Below are 17,363 nucleotides of genomic sequence, written 5' to 3'. Positions count from 1 at the left end.
CAAAAAGAGGAAGCAACCGGTCCTAAAGAGGATACCGATACGCATACATTCTCGCATGGAATAACCTAGCTGAACCAGATAAGGGTCCTAACCTAGTTCGACTGACCTTCTTTGGCTGGCCCCCGCCCCTTGCAACAAGGTCAACGCGTATGTGCTTTTTCCTTTCGTTTAGAGAGATAGCTTACCAGCTCTTTCGGCTCATAGCAGCAGTATGAAAAGCGGAATCCTCATCTTGAGTCGAGTCCACATTGCCATACGAATCGACATCGGCCAAACCAAGAGCTCCTATTTTTTCTTTAACGAAAGCGGATCTAACAGTTTCGATAAAACCAACATCTTTTAAAGAAGGAGTCGCTCTGCCTTGATCACCGTGGACATATGCAGCTCCCGCTTTGCCTTTGCCTACCGTGAGAAGGAAAGTTCCCTCACGATAGGCCCTCCCAGCTCCCGAACGTCTTTCTATCAATCGAGAGAGGTATAGAATAGTACAACAAACCAACAAGACAAGAATTATCTCATAAGATGGGAGGTCAGGGAAGCGATTTCATTTGTGTTATCTGCCAAGGAAATGATCAAGGAATTCTCTATACACGGCTGAGAGATGACCGTATTTTTGCACATCCTGAATAAAGTATCGTAGGCAAGCGAAGCTTTTGAAAATGAAAGCGTGTAGAACACAGATCCACTTTCTCTTCGATTCGTAAACTTCGGATATGATCTTCCTTTCGTCTCTGGGTGACTGAGAGAGAATTTAGGCCTGGCGTGCATCCGATTCGGTCAACAATAAGATAGAAAGCGGATTGATTAAATGGGCTTGAAGTTCCATTATCGTTAGGTCACAGATCTCTACTAGGTTTAGTGCACTTTGGTAGTTGCAAATGTTGCCGTAATCGAATGTCTTTCTCATTCGACATTCTCTCTTACCAAACACTCATACTTGCCAGGGTTGAGGAGAGAGTCCCTGAGCTAATTGGGTTTCGAGATTGCGTATACGCAAAAAGAGCTCGCTTTCGACTTTCTCCTCGGCGTTTTGTGCCCAGTTCTAGTTTAGGAAAGGGTCTGATCTCTTTCATTGGAGCACATTGATGCCGAAGGAGTCTTCGAAATCGGTGGAGAGGCTATGATGACTTCAGGCTATTCAAATAGTATGACCGATAAAGTCACACTAGTGGAATAGCTTTTTCATAATAATTATCTCGATATATGATACCAAAAATATGCCTGATGACTGATAAGGTAAGGGGTTTCAAAAGACAAAAGAATGACAATTCTACGTGTGATAGAAAAAGGAGATCTTCTTTTTTTTTTCTTTGAGTGTGCGCGGTTCGCCTGCCTTCCTGACCATGGAGAGGCTATGGGGCTTTGCACTTCGGCCCCTGAGAATAGACTACGGGGCTTTGCACTTCGGCCCCTGAGAATACCACATCAAGGTGACATAATGACTTAGAATACAACATCAAGGTGACATAATGAATTTATTTCGGCCCATCTTCCTTAAAAAGATTGTGACAACAGACCTATTTGAAGAATATATGTTTCATTCTCTATTCTCATCTTCTTGGTTCAATGTTTAAAAATCACATTTTAAATCATATTATCTTGCATAATTCATTTTGAGATAATATTGTTGGGGGCATTTTGAGAATCGAACTTGAGACCTCTCACACCTAAAATGATAATCATATACCACTTCGACCAAATGCCTTTATAGTAGATCTATAATTCTTTGTTGCTAATCTATATATTTTCCGTGCCTCTATATATGAAATTTATATAAAAGTTGAAGTTGTGCATTGCCACACATTCCTTTGGGTTAGGATCCATTGATAACTAAAACTATTTTAGTTTCTTTTGTTTTTTTTTTCTTTCTTTTCCGTGCCTCTATATATGAAATTTATATAAAAGTTGAAGTTGTGCATTGCCACACATTCCTTTGGGTTAGGATCCATTGATAACTAAAACTATTTTAGTTTCTTTTGTTTTTTTTTTTCTTTCAAAATTGTCCTTTTTTTCTTTTGCAGGGCATTCCGAGAATTGAACTCAAGACCTCTTGCACCCAAAGCAAAAATCATACCACTAGACCAAATGCCCTTATTATGGACTATATATTAAGTTGTTTATGGAATGTATCATCATTATTTCATTTATTTTCTTTGTTAATTAAATCCATGAGCAATTATTATTATATCTTTTAGATCTAGACCGCTGTTAAATTATTTACATAGGGTTTGCAATAATTACTATAGAGAGAAGAAAAAAGAATAGAAGTTATTTTCTAGTGTAAGTTTTAGTTTGATAGTTCCATTTGAGACATATATTATAATTACTGTAGAGAGAAGAAAAAAGAATAGAAGTTATTTTCTAGAGTAAGTTTTAGTATTGAACTTAAATTATTTACATAGGGTTTGCGATAATTACTATAGAGAGAAGAAAAAAGAATAGAAGTTATTTTCTAGTGTAAGTTTTAGTTTGATAGTTCAATTTGAGACATATATCATAATTACTATAGAGAGAAGAAAAAAGAATAAAAGTTATTTTCTAGTGTAAGTTTTAGTTTGATAGTTCAATTTGAGACATATATCGTAGTGTACACAAGTAAATAATATTAAAAAAGCATTATCAATTTGAGACATATATCGTGGAGTACACAAGTAAATAATATTAAAAGAGCATTATCATTAAATGATAATACACTAGCTTGCTGTTGAATTGCTTTCTCTAAGGCTTATCTTTTGAGAAAAGAACATAGCACAGCATTCCGAGAATTGAACTCGAGACCTCTCGCACCCTAAGCAAGAATCATACCACTAGACGGTCTCGCACCCTAAGCAAGAATCATACCACTAGACCAAATGCCCTTTCTAAAAATAATTCAACATTTTTAACTACTACTCAATATATTTTTTTCTCTCAAGTTTGAAATCTATTTTCTTGAGCGGTTGTTGGACTATAAAACAAAAAGTTGATGGCCTAGTATTTTACTTGTAAGTAAGGCATGTAATGTTGAATTGTTCTAATATGCAAGTGTTATGGAATAAACTACAACCCAACAAATGAATCAAACCAATCAGTTTGGGTTGGGTTGGATTTATTCGGCTCAGTTCATCAGTTTGTTTGATTTAATTCTTCTATTCTGCTTCGTATGACAAGAAAATGAAGTTGTATTGAATGTACCATAGTTTGATTTATGACAAACTCATATGAAATATAATTGCATTAATAGTACTAAGAGATGGAGTCTATAAACATTTCATGAACTTAAGTGCAACTCATGCTTCATTAAAGACGAGATAAACTTTAGTTAAGTAACTGAAACTTTAAATTACTTCATGTGGAGCTTCAATTACTCTATGTTAGCTACTATCTTTAGGATTTACTAATTGGACACGAGTTCTTGGATTTAGGGGATTGTTTTAGGTAATTTTCAACTACAACTTATATTTTCAAATTTGTAGTTCATAATTTAGGGAGTGGTTGTATATTATGGATGAACACTAGAGTTTCTATCTCGTTCACCACAACTACTCTAGTTTTTGTTTGAAGGCTATAATTGTCATTTATGTTGTATGACAATAAAATTTGTTTAGATGAAATTTTAGTTAAAGTTGCATATTTTACTTCTTGCGAGTAAAAAATTTGTTTCTTAGCATAATATGAATTTAGTTGCAGAGTTATTAGGAATAAGATAGAGAAAGAAATTTTCTTTAAAATAATAAACAGACCCAAGTTCATCTTTGTTGTTGTCTAATTGTGATTTTGCAAAAACCTTAACTAATATGAAATATCAAGGTAAATCAAGAATATATCATACACGTCATTCAAGATGACAATAAAATGGAATTAAATTGAACGCAGTTTTAGTATTAATGATATTAAAGAGAACTTCGTGTTTTATTAGAAGAGACCAACTTCCTTTTAAGGTACTAGGAGTTTAAACTACTTCCATTGTAATTTCAATCACTCCACAATGTTTACAAATTTAGGATTGGCTAATTGGACATCAATTATCAACTTTAGGTTATAATTTATGTAGTAGCCATTATAATATTAATGAGCATAAGATTTACAATTCTATCATGGACCATATGTGTTATAGTTAAATGAATATATATATATTATGTATGTGAGGTTTGGGTAAAGCACAAAGTAGTAAGGAACACCATTGTCAACTCTAGAGCCACCCACAACTCATGATGGAGACCGATGCAAAATATTTTAACATCCTTTGGGATCAAGATACAGGAAAGATGAACGCCGTCAAATTGGAAGCTTTACCTGTCTTAAGAGTCACAATGAGAACTCTAATCAAGCTAGAGCCTTGGACTAGGCAAATTGTTTAGTGATAGTTGAAATGGATGACTTCGACGTCGTGTCAGGAATGAACGTCCTGCTGAAACACGAAGTCATTTACATGCCCCTAGCAAAATGTCTAGTAGTAATGGAGTCTAACCTGATGATCATTCAGAAAAACATCCATCAACCAAGAGGGTTGAAAATGATGTTGATACTACAGTTGAGAAAGAATCATAGCCATGATGAATCTACGCTTGCTACTACTGTTGTAATTGAAAAGGGGAGCTCGAGTAAGCTAACCTCAATAGAAACCTTGTTGACACTACATGAACACCACGACGCAAAACAAGGTCAGATAATGAATTTATCCCCACCAGAAGTGACAAAAACAAGGTAAGATACTGAAGAAGGGAGACAGAAACAAACCACTGAAGCTACACATTTTCACGCAGAAATATCATCTAGACAGATGAAGAGAAGGGTTAGTCGGAAGCGTCAACCACAATAATTTCAAGAAAAATAAAGAGTTTATATAAGTTAAGTTCAGATAAACTTCGAGTTCAAAGCAACAAGAACAAAAAACTGGTGTGAAAAATACTATGGACTAGTTAAAGTTATCCATAAGATTATGAAGACATCATATAGAATCCAATTGCTCTTATGGATGCGGACTAACCTTGTTGTCCACGTTAGTAACTTGAAACGTTATTATTTTGACCAAGAAGACATCAAGTAGAAGCAGGTGGTATGACGTCGTACAAATAAGAAAAATTTCAAGCGAAGAAAGTAGGAAAGACACGAACAGAGAAGACATGAAGACTCAACAAACCGAGAAGTGATTTTCAACAGCACCTAGTAGGTTGGAAGAGACTCCTCATTATGAGATCAGCTGGAAGCGCATCGAGAGACCTAAAGTCAGCCTCATCCAATAAATTGTGTGGGGGTAGATGTCACAGTCATGATTGCCCAAGGCGTGTTGCATGTGGTTGCATGTTGCATGTCTCAGTCATACTTGTAAACGATTTGTTGTCCTAGAAGGTTATTGGGGCAATGTTATTGTTTACCGATTATTTGGGCGACACGCCTTGAGCAATCATGACCGTCACAATTGGCTAAGACATTTGTTGTCCATATGTTATGGTTGTCGAAGAGACTCCTCATTAAGAGGTCATGATTGGCTAAGACATTTAAAGAAGTTTTACCTAGGGCAACTTCTATCACAATCCTCTTCTCGCTCTCTGAAACTTCTTTAAATGCATTTTTCATGTCACATGTGTCGAGATACTTCCTTGTTATGATTAGTAGACATGTGTACACTTTCTTATTATGTACACGATGATATTATGCATGCTCATTTCCCTTTGTGGCTTCCGACAATGTGGGTGTACACTAACCTACAGTCAGACCTAGGGGGTATGTGTATGAGCTCACTTAGTGGGTCCATGTATGTATGTGTGGTTGTGTATAGAGAAGTACTATACATCAAACTTTACTCGAACTTGAAGTAGAGAATAAGGTCATGATGTCTTAAGAAAAGATAGATCCCACCATGATTGTATGTGATTGCATTTTTTAACCTGAATAGTGGGGTTACTTACTAATTATTTTTAAATACTCAAGTCACGTGCGACTTATTTTTTTAGGTAAAGGTAAGCCAACAATGTATGAATGACGGTGTCACTGTGGAGACCATGGAAGTGAAGTCAAGGTAGTTGCATTTGCATTTGATGTAGTAGCCCTTAGATTTGATAAATGTGTTGCATTATTTTAAATTATTGTATTTTGATTTCGAAATTTGTTGGTTTAAATGGTTTTTTATGAATCTTTGAGTCCATAGCATTGTTTCAGTAAATTATTTTAAAGGATTTCTGCACTTGGTAGTCATGACATGCATGTCGTAGGGATCTTATTTTTTAATGGAAAATTAGAGTCGTTAGACAATAAGTAATCGATTGTACTCGATATATAATCTTTTTTTTTTTAATTTTCGTACTCATTTAAAATGCATTTTAAGTACATCAATTGATAAACTTTAATGATATAATAAATTAGATATATTTTATGGTGTATCAAATTGTTTATACAATAGTTAAAAATAAAAATAAAAGTCCCAGTGGAAGGAATGAAAATCACGACGAATTGTGAGAATTCTCGTGAATCCAATTGTCCATGCCAAATTGAAGAAAAATACTTCACTCATTTAATTTGCCTTGTAGTGGATCTATCATTTTTAGTTGCTGGTCCATATCTTTTATGCGCCTCAATATTTGAAATTTATCCACATGTTTTTGTTTCAATTCTAGAAATAAAAATGATATCCATAGAAATACATAATTTTACAATGCAAATAAGAAAAACTCGTGATCAAGTTTTAGATAAAAGTAGCAAACATGTTGATAGATATAAAAATAAATTCAAGTTCTTTCTCTGGCCTAATTATCAATTGGAAGATTTAGCTAATATGAATTGTTATAGGTTTGATACCAATAATAAAAGTCATTTTAGTATGCTCAGGATCCATATCTGTCCATGAAAATTAGTTAATGCTATATTTTTCTTATATTGGCCATAATATCTCTCAACCAAATGCATTAGTTGAAAATGTATTTAATATTTTTCTTTTGTCCTTTTCTTTTTTCCAATGGTCTTATGTTTCCATTCAATTTGAAAATTGATATTTTGTTTGGTAATTTTAAATTCATTATTTTTGTTTGTTCATTCCACCTCATTTGTAAAAAAAATAAAAAATCATACCACTAGACCAAATGCCCTTATAGTGGATCTATCATTTTTAGTTGCCCGTGTGTATATGTTTTCCGCACCTCAATATATGAAATTTATCCACATCTTTTTGTGCTTTAGAACCTACTATTATTGTCATGTTAACTTTACATGGTCTATCACACAGTTGAAGCAGCATTGCCACTAGAGCCCATGCATTCCTTTGGGATAGATATGTTAAAAATTAGGCCCATTTGATAACTATTTTGTTTTGTTTTTGTTTTTTTATTTATTTCAAAATTATGTGTTTTATCCTTTTATAAATTTAAAAAAAATAAATAAATAAAAATATTTGAATTTTAAGCAAAATTTCACCCCAACTAAGTTTTTGAAAAATATTTTTATTTATTTATTTTTTCTTTATTTTAGTTTTCCAAACATAGATTCATATGGAGTGGCTAGTTTTCAAAACTACTTATGTCACGACCCGATTTTCGAGGCTTCGAAAAATTGAATCGTGACCAAAAAGACGAAATCGAAAACAAACAAAAGGAAAATAAAAGAAAAGAAAACCAAAGTAAAAAGATAAAAAAAAAATACTTTGAATTAAAACAAAAGAGAGAAATTTTGTTTGTTAATTATTACAAAAGAAATTGCAAATATAAAATGAAATACAAAAGACTCTAAAAGACCGAAAAGGGACTGACGCTCCGGAACGACCCCCTCTGTGACTGTACAGCTCTCAAACGTTCCTCTACCTCGACCAGCAGCCAGTGAACACCTGAGAAAAATGAAGGAGAACGGGATGAGTATAAAAATTATACTCAGTAAGCCACCTACTTGTAGGCTCTCTTCGCATCTTAATTTAACAGAACTCCCGTGGTTTCCTAATTTGGTTCTAGAACATCAGGTTCTAACCTTAGTCTCTTGGGGCTTGCCCCTTGGGTTTCACCGGTTCATCGTCCTTTCATTAGTCACCTAGAGGTTCCTTATGCCAAGCTGATATGGTCGGTATTCTCTATGAGGCGCTACCTTTACATGGCTATCTAGGACTACATGGTATCTAGCCTAGGGGTGTATTGAATACCCCTACACCCATATAGTCCTCCTATGGGGGGCGCGACCCAACCCGTTCCCATGCAGCTAATGGGCTGTACGACGTGGGGACACATTTCCCATGCGAAATGGCTAAGAGCAGTAAGGACTGATCAGGGACCCTTGGTCCTCCCACAAAGCTATAGATACCGTTCTCACGCTAGCAATCTATGAACCCTCCTAGGTACTTTCTTGCCGTGGTAAACCGCTAAGTTTCTAGGGGAAAATTAAGTCTGTCTAGAGCGGCATATCGCTCCTAACAGAAATTCCCTAATCCTATCATAGAAATGGGCCCTAGCAATTAACAGAGGGTGCATGCAATCTTCTTCTAACATCATAGTATGTAATTCATGCAAACTAGGCATACCGGCTCAATGGGGCGATGACCTCCATCAAGCACCCAGAGAATGAAGTTCGCGCTCAATGGGGCGAATTCGTCCATCAAGCACCCGAAACCCAGCATACACAATTCTAACATAAATTAAACTCATGTATACGTACAACGGAAGCTTAAGGCATACAAGCAACACTCAGATAATTCACCCAACACATCATAACAATCCATCTAATTAATCTCATTCATGGAGAGCTAATTTAAGGCAAAATTACTAACATGCATACATACAATCCAAGCGAACCCTACAAGTATTTCTTCCTAAATACCGGGTGGTGACTTACCTGGTTGACGCGTGCCCTTTCGCTAGCGTTTCTTTGCCCGTGAGGTGTCCAAAAATACTGATTTCTCTAAATTAAGTCCCTATTCACGTAAAAACAGTATTAGAACTGGAACCGGAACAAAAATCGGGAAAACAGAAAACAACCGGGCCAAATTGGCCGTTCCACGCGCGCTCACGTGCCAGCAGCACGCTGGGAGTGCGTGGCCACGCTTGCAGGGAGGCGCCAGTCGCAGGCTGCACGCGCGCTTGCCATGCACGCCCGCCTCCGCGTAGTCGCGGGTCGGCCGGTCCAGTCGGCTCGCGTCGCGGTTTGGCCAGGCTTGCAGGCAACACGTGTCGACGCCTCACTGGAGCTGCGTTGCTCCAGCTGATGGTCGACGCGTGTCCGGCACCTGTCGCAGCCGTTTGGCGCCTGTCACCACCGTCCGCCGCTCGCCGGCCGACTCCCTTCTTTTTTTTTTCTTTTTTTTCTTCTTTCTTCTCTCCCCTCTGAAAACCGAAACACAACCTTCTTTTCCGATTTTCATATCTTTCGATCTATAGATCGGATCGACATGATTCTTTCAACAAAGTTTTAGATCGTGTTACTGGCTACGTCCTCGTATTTTTTCGTAATTTTTGATTAACTACTGGACGAGTTAAGAAGGTCGGAATTTCGCTCACCGTTCTCAGACGACTCTCGGATCTCCGCCTTCGGGTTGAGGTCTCGGCCAAACTTCTTCACAAATCATGCGTAGAGTTGTTTCTAGATGAATATATCAAGATTTCAGATCTTGATTCACAAAGGAAAACCGTAGATCTTAGAAAACGTTCAAGATCCTTACCTTGCGGGTTTTCCGACTTCTTGATGAAAAATGGGACTCCGGCCACCCACATTCTCTTTTCCCTTCCAAGAAAGTCTCTTTGCATGATCTTCACCGGAATAGACTCCGACGGTAGTTTTCGGTGAGTCTTCCGGCGGTTCATCCTTTCTCCTCTCTCTCAAGGTTCTCTCTACCCCTTTCTCTCACTATCTCTCTTTTGCAGGATTATGGATGGGGTTTCGTTTGGACCCCTTAGGTGGTTGGAGGGGCAAATTTACCTATTTGCCCCTCTCAACTTTTCCTATATTTTTTTTTTTCTTTTTCTTCTTTCTTCGGGTATTACAACTTCTTTGCTACAATTGAAAAATATTGTAAAATGGGATTAACTTCCTTGAAGTTTATGTAGTTTCTTTTTATTACTATGTTTACTTCTATCTCATGTTACTCCATTTGTATTTACTTCGTTTTATACAAAAGTTCACTGTAATTAATAAATCCATGTGCTTAATACATTCCCTACAAGAATAAACTTGTTTGTATCAAGATAAATTACAATGAATACGGAGAAAAGAAATCCCAAAAATAAGTAGAAGGTTGAGAATTTCACTCAACCACACAATGTCAAAGCGTGACTGCATGGTGACACAATCGCGCTTTCGAAGGCAGCGGACTAGCGATTGTGCGGCACTCACTTTCCAGCGACAAGTGAGCTTAAGCCAATTTGTTCTCGCGTCGCCTACGGCCAAGCGACGTATGATCGAGCCTCTAGCTTCGATTTTAAAAGAAGGTTTTAGAAAACGAGAAGAGAGAGAGATTTTAGAAAGAGAGATTTTGGAAAGAGACATTATATAAGCAAACAAAAGAAAGATAACAACGGCTTAGCATATATAACCTTGGGTAGGGAGAAGTTGACAACTAGTCATATCCCCCTATAGTACATTCTGAGCCATTTTAAGTCTGGCAGACCTAGACATGATATTTTTGAGGCGTCATACGCCCTAGAATTACAAAAGAAAAAACACTAGAATGAAAAGACATGACAAGGGTTGGCTTGTCATGGGCATGCGGCCATGGGCAACATGCCCTGGACGAGCATGACCGTGACATCCTCCCCATCCTAATTGGTTGACGACCCCGTCAACCGACTACTTTCAAACCTTGCGATGTGGGTGGCGGCGGAGTTCAGATCTTCGGCGCGTTCCCAGCTTGTTTCCTCTGTAGGGAGATTCTTCCATTTGACAAGGAATTCACGAATCGTCCGTACAGGTCTTCCTATCTTCCTAACCCTATCGGCTAGGATCTCTTCTACTTCTTTTGTTTCTTTCTGCTTCATATCGATGCTCGGTCTTGTGGTTGCATTCCGTTGGTGGTCGTCTGGGTCAGGGTGATAGGGCTTCAAGTTTCTCACATGAATTACTGGGTGGATTTTCATCCATGCGGGTAGTGCAACTCGGTAGGAGGTAGCCCCGATCTTTTTAAGGACTTCAACCGGGCCTTCATATTTTCAAACTAGTCTCTGGTCCTTTCGGCTGCGAAATCTGATCTGTTTTGGTCTCAGCTTGATAAGAACTTGATCTCCTGCTCGGAATTGAAGGGGGCGACGCTTCTTGTCCGCCCATTTTTTCATATGCTTGGAAGCCTTCTCTAAATATGTCTGGGCTATATCTGTCGTCTGCTTCCATTCTCTTGTAAAGTTGTGAGCTTGAGGATTTTTCCCTGCATAAGAATGATCAATAATATGGGGTAAGGCTGGTTGTCGTCCACTTACAATTTCGAAGGGACTCTTCCCTGTAGACGAGCTTGTTTGGCAATTGAAGCAAAATTGGGAGACATCTAACAGTTGTATCCAGTTCTTCTGGCGAGCGTCGACGAAGTGACGTAAGTATTCTTCGAGCAAGCAATTGAATCGTTCTGTCTGTCCATCGATTTGAGGGTGATAACTCGAGGAGATGTTTAAGGTTGTTCCCAAGAAGGCGAATAACTCAATCCAGAATGTCCCAATGAATCTGCCATTTCTATCACTGATGATGCTTGACGGAATGCCCCATAGCTTTACAACGTGTTTGAAAAATAGTTGGGCTGTGAGCTCTGCCGAGCATAATTTTGGAGTGGGGATGAATGTCGCATATTTTGAGAATCGGTCTACAATAACCAAGATGGCGTCATATTCCCCGACTTTTGGGAGGTGTGTTATGAAGTCCAGAGATACACTTTCCCAAGGTCTTGTTGGCACAGGTAGAGGTTCCAAGAGTCTAGAGACTTTGGCTTTCTCGACTTTGTCTTGTTGACAGATAAGACACGTCTTGGTGTATTGCATGATGTCGTCTCGCATGTTTGGCCAGAAGTACCCCTTCTTTATTAGGGCGTACGTTCTTTGCCACCAAGGGTGTCCGGCCCATAAGGTATCGTGACATTCCTGAATGAGCTTCTTCCTCAGTTCCCCCGTTCTTGGGACATACAATCTGTTTCCTTTGGTCAATAGGAGGTCTCCCTCAACCCAAAACTGTCGTGTTTTTCTAGCTTTAGCTAGTACGACGACGGCTTTGGCCGATGGGTCTTTGTGTAAATGTTCCTTGATGATGTTGCGCATCGATCCATCGATCTTACTTGAATGAATATGGGCTAACATGCACAGGGTCGCATGTTCGCCCATCCGACTCAGCACGTCGGTTGCTTGATTACTCTTTCCTGCTTTGTGTTTGAACTTGAAGTCGAATTCGGCCAACGACTCCTGCCACCGGGCTTGTTTCGCTGTTAATTTTGGTTGATCAAAAAAGTGGCAAGTGGCGCTGTTATCCGTCTTCACTACGAACTGTGATCCCAAGTGATACTGTCTTCAGACTCGAAGGAAATGGACTACAGCCAGCATTTCTTTCTCGGAGACAGTGTATCTTCGTTCGGCATCGTTGAGCTTTCGACTTTCGTAAGCGATGGGGTTGCCTTCTTGAATAAGGACCCCACCTAGAGCAAAGTCAGAAGCATCGGTTTCTATTTCAAATGGCTTTGTGACATCTACCAACCCGAGGACAGGACCCCTCGTTATGGTTGATTTTAGATTTTCAAAGGCCATTTGACAATCATTCGACCACGACTAAGGGTGGTCTTTCTTCAACAGCTCTGTCAATGGGGTGGCTCGTCGTGAAAACCCTTCGACGAACCGCCTATAGTAGTTGGCTAATCCTAAGAAGGACCACAACTCAGATACGGAAGTAGGAACTTTCCATTCTTGGATAGCTTTTATCTTGTCGCTATCCATACTAATTTGTCCACATCTGTCGACATGTCCAAGGAAGTTGATGCATGTTTGTGCGAATGCGCATTTCTCTTTCTTCACGTATAGTTGGTTCTGCCGTAGCTTGTCAAACACTAGCTTCAAGTGCACTTTGTGTTCCTCGAGGGTCGTGCTGTAAACAACGATGTCGTCGAGGTATACTATGACGAACTGATCCAGGTATTCGTAGAAGACCTGGTTCATCAACGTGCAGAAAGTAGCTGGGGCGTTCGTCAAGCCAAAGGGCATTACCAGGAATTCAAAGGCCCCATATCTTGTTACGCACGTCGTCTTGGGTTCGTCCCCTTCGGCAATACGTACTTGATAATACCCTGATCGTAAATCCAACTTCGTGAAGTACTTGGCCCCGTGAAGTTGGTCGAACAAGTCAGATATTATCAGCAGAGGATATTTGTTGCGTACCGTCACCTTGTTTAAGGCTCTATAGTCTATGCACAAACGCAACGTCCCATCCTTCTTCTTCTGGAACAGTACGGGGGCTCCATAAGGTGCCTTTACCGGGCGAATGAATCCCGCCTTCAGCAACTCATCCAGTTGTTTCTTCAATTCGGCTAGCTTGGGCGGAGCCATCCGGTATGCGTTCTTTGCTGGCGGTTAACCTCGGGGAGAAGTTCGATTTCATGGTCAATGCCTCGACGAGGTGGTAGTGTTTGGGGTAGACTCTCTGGCATTATGTCGGTATAGCTGTTTAGTACTTCCTTGATTTCCTCTAGGACAGTCTCTTCGGTGGTTGCTTCTTCCATCAGTGGTATGGCCATGAATGTAGGTTCCTCTCGTGCGAGTCCCCTTTTCAGCTGTATGGCCGAGATCATTCGAAGATTACCTGATTGCTTGATGCTTGCAGGTATTACTGTGGGGTTGCGGTCGGTGATCACCAAGCATTTTGCCGATGGCATTGGGATGACCTTGTGTTCTAGGAGGAACTCCATCCCAAGTACCACGTCAAAGTCGTCCATGCGAACCACGACAAGGTCTAGCTCTCCAGTCCAATCCCCTATTTTGAAGGGGAACCCTTTGGAAACTCCCACAATAGGCAAGGCCTCGGAGTTGACAGCTTTCATCTTCCCTGGGTCCTTTCCTATGGTGAGTCCCAATCTTCAGGCTTCTTGATCAGCAATGAAGTTGTGGGTTGCTCCAGAGTCTATCAGAGTGCTCTTGCTCGGTCGAGAATTTATTGTTGCATCTATGAACATGAGCCCTTTCTCTATTATCTCCTTCGGTTCGACTTTCCGTTGGAGGGCTGACAAGAATTTGAGTGCGCCCATTCGGGGGTTGTCGTGATCTTCCTTCTTGTCTAGCATAGTCTCGACCCTTGCCTCATTGCTCTCTTGAATGGACACTTGGAGTGCAGTGAGGGAGGCCCGATGAGGACAGTAGGATAACTTGTGGGGGCGTTTACACAACATGCATTGCAAAGGCATCGTCGGGTGGTTCTTTTGATGGTAAGGCCCTCGAGATGTCCCCGCTTGATTGTTCTAAGGAGGTCTATCCGTCCATCCACTCGGTCTATTGGGGCTTCCATTTCGATGACCTGGTGGCCTGTATGTTTTGCCCCCAGTGTTTGGGGCCGGTGTCGTTCTTCTTTGGGATCCTGCTTCGTTCCCACAGTCTAGGAGTCTCTCGGCGTAGGCCATTGCGACAGCTAGGGTTTGGACCCTGTTCTCATGTATCTTTGTTTTGGCCCATGGCTGTAGCCCATTTATAAAGAAGAACACCTTGTCCTTCTCTGTTGTGCCCCTGATATCTAGCTTCAGGGTTGAGAACTGTCTGACAAAGTTCCGTATGTTTCCAGTGTGTTTCAGGGCTACTATTTTCTCCATTGTTATATGTCCTGCGTTTTTGGGGAGGAATTGTTCCCTCAGCTCTCTCTTGAGGTCCTCCCATGAGTCGATGGTGCACAATTCATCCTTGATGTCTTGCACCTTCGTACGCCACCACAGTTTGGCGTTGTCTATGAGATACATCGTGGCTACAGTCACCTTCTTGTCGTCGGTACAAGCGGTCGTGGCTTTGAAGTACTGTTCGACATCAAAGATGAAGTTTTCCAACTCTTTGGTGACCTGATTCCCTTTGAAGGCTCTAGGGTCTGGGAATCTTAGTTTGTTGGATCCTGTATTAGTTTGCCCAGCCGTGACACCCTCCACGGCTTTCATGGTCACTTCAATTCGAGTGCTCATGGCGACCATCCTTTCTTGGAGGTCGTCGATTGTTGTTCTGAATTCATCAGCTAATCCATTGAACAAACTCGTCATTATATTTTGTAGAACGTCGAACTCTTCGCCACGTCCCTCTTTATGTGCGACAGAGCTATCCGGACTACCAGACGGTTTTGGGCTGCTCGTAGGAGCAACTCTTTCTTCGAGCGAAGTCACTCGAAACATCAGTTCTGCGATTGGCAACCCATCCAGGCGGTTGCCCATTGCGTCAACTTCTACGACTTTCTCACTCAGTTCGGTCACCCGCTTTTCTAGGAACCGAAGAGTGTCAGGGACTTCTTTGAGGAACAACATTTCCTCCTCTATTAGCGAAAGCCGGTCGGCTTGTGCTTTCGGTGTCGACTTTGTCGTCGACATGATCTCGGTCTTTTTGATGTTACGGAGCTAACAAAGCTCTGATACCACTTGACACAATCGCGCTTTCGAAGGCAGCGGACTAGCGATTGTGCGGCACTCACTTTCCAGCGACAAGTGAGCTTAAGCCAATTTGTTCTCGCGTCGCCTACGGCCAAGCGACGTATGATCGAGCCTCTAGCCTCGGTTTTAAAAGAAGGTTTTAGAAAACGAGGAGAGAGAGAGATTTTAGAAAGAGAGATTTTGGAAAGAGACGTTATATAAGCAAGCAAAAGAAAGATAACAACGGCTTAGCATATATAACCTTGGGTAGGGAGAAGTTGACAACTAGTCATATCCCCTTATAGTACATTCTGAGCCATTTTAAGTCTGGCAGGCCTAGACATGATATTTTTGAGGCGTCATACGCCCTAGAATTACAAAAGGAAAAACACTAGAATGAAAAGACATGACAAGGGTTGGCTTGTCATGGGCATGCAGCCATGGGCAACATGCGCTGGACGAGCATGACCATGACACATGGCTCACACGCAATTTTACCACAAGACTGGCATGAAATTTGCATAGATGATGCTCGAATTTCGAAGGGGAACTTCTCAACTTGAGAGATCAATTTCATTCATCACAAATCTAATTTTTACCTAATAATTTGTGGGTATTTATAGTCTCCCACAAAAGAAGTTAGTGGCTGGGATTTAATCTCGATCCCATTAAATCTAAAAAAAAAAAATAAAAAATAATAAAATAATAAAAAAAATTAAAAAAAAAAACTGAAGTCAATTTGACAATTCTACCATTACAAACTTTATGAAATTAAAAATAAATAAATTTTTATAACAACTCATGTAATGATGCTTGCAACTTCATTTGCTCCTTCAACTGTGTAAATATTCACTTCTAAAGCTCCAAATGGTTCTTCCTTAATCTAATAAGCTTGTAACACATGAAATAATAGTTGAACGGAGCCTATCCAATTTTGTAGATGAAGAATGAATGCTTGTTGAATATTCTTGGCCTTGGATCGTGTAATAGGTCCAGTTGGAACATTTGGAACACCGTGATCCTTATCATCTTCCCCCTCTTCAAAAGGATTCGTCCTCGAATCAGAAAATCATTACCTACATCAAAAGGATTCAAGTCAGCAACATTGAAAGTAGAATGTGCTTAAAATTCTCCTGGAAGATCATTTTATATGCATTGTTATTAATTCTTTGAAGGACTTGATAAGGGTCATCCCCTCTTGAATGTAACTTTTTCTTCCTTTGAGATGAGAATCACTCCTTGCGAAAATGTATCCAAACCTAGTTACTGGTTTGAAAAATGATTTCATTCCATCATTTGTTAATTCTTGAAGCAACATTGAAATTTTGTTTCTCAATTGTCTCCTTCCCCTCTTTATGCAATGTTTTGATCCCATTTGCTTTACTTGGGGCTGCTTTACTCACAAAAATATTAGAATGAATAGAAAGCAAATCAAGACACGTAAGTGGATTAAATCCGTAAGCAACTTCAAAAAGAGAACAATGAGTGGCAAACATTCGTCCCAGGACTTAATATTCTTACAAATAATAGCCTTAAGCAATGCTCCTAATGTTCTATTACACCTCAGTTTGCTCATTAATATGAAGATGACATGTAGTTGAAAACAATAATTTGTTACCCAATTTATGACTTAATATTCTTATAAATAATAGCCCTAAGCAATGCTGCTGATATTTTATTAACTACCTCAGTTTGCTCATAAGTCTGAGGATGACATGTAGTTGAAAACAATAATTTGGTACCCAATTTATCCACCATACTTTCCAAAAGTGACTTAAAAATTTAACATCCCTATCATTTTTTGTGTGCAGCAAACATTGGCAACATTGACTACAAAACTTATAAACATCGTGCTTCATGGCAAAGGTCA

The 17,363-nt window shown here is 39.8% G+C and overlaps 1 long non-coding RNA gene and 1 other non-coding gene across 2 annotated transcripts; both read right to left on the bottom strand.

Annotated features, from left to right (window-relative positions):
• Window positions 1–2,019: 2,019 nt before the first annotated feature.
• Window positions 2,020–2,091, bottom strand: TRNAP-UGG (transfer RNA proline (anticodon UGG)). Its single transcript has one exon. It is a non-coding gene; the product is annotated as a tRNA-Pro (tRNA).
• A 6,021-nt stretch (window positions 2,092–8,112) lies between these two features.
• Window positions 8,113–9,933, bottom strand: LOC147790618 (uncharacterized). Its single transcript, XR_015422759.1, has 3 exons — window positions 9,611–9,933; window positions 9,450–9,504; window positions 8,113–8,866 (listed from the first exon to the last, which is right to left on the bottom strand). It is a non-coding gene; the product is annotated as an uncharacterized LOC147790618 (long non-coding RNA).
• Between the last annotated feature and the right edge of the window lie 7,430 nt (window positions 9,934–17,363).

The sequence above is a fragment of the Cucurbita pepo genome, chromosome 10, assembly GCF_057944985.1.
Source record: "Cucurbita pepo subsp. pepo isolate OVF chromosome 10, ASM5794498v1, whole genome shotgun sequence".
In the NCBI taxonomy this organism is placed as follows: domain Eukaryota; kingdom Viridiplantae; phylum Streptophyta; class Magnoliopsida; order Cucurbitales; family Cucurbitaceae; genus Cucurbita; species Cucurbita pepo.
The sequence above is the reverse complement of the archived record's forward strand: the minus strand, read 5'-3'. Positions and strand labels throughout refer to the sequence as shown.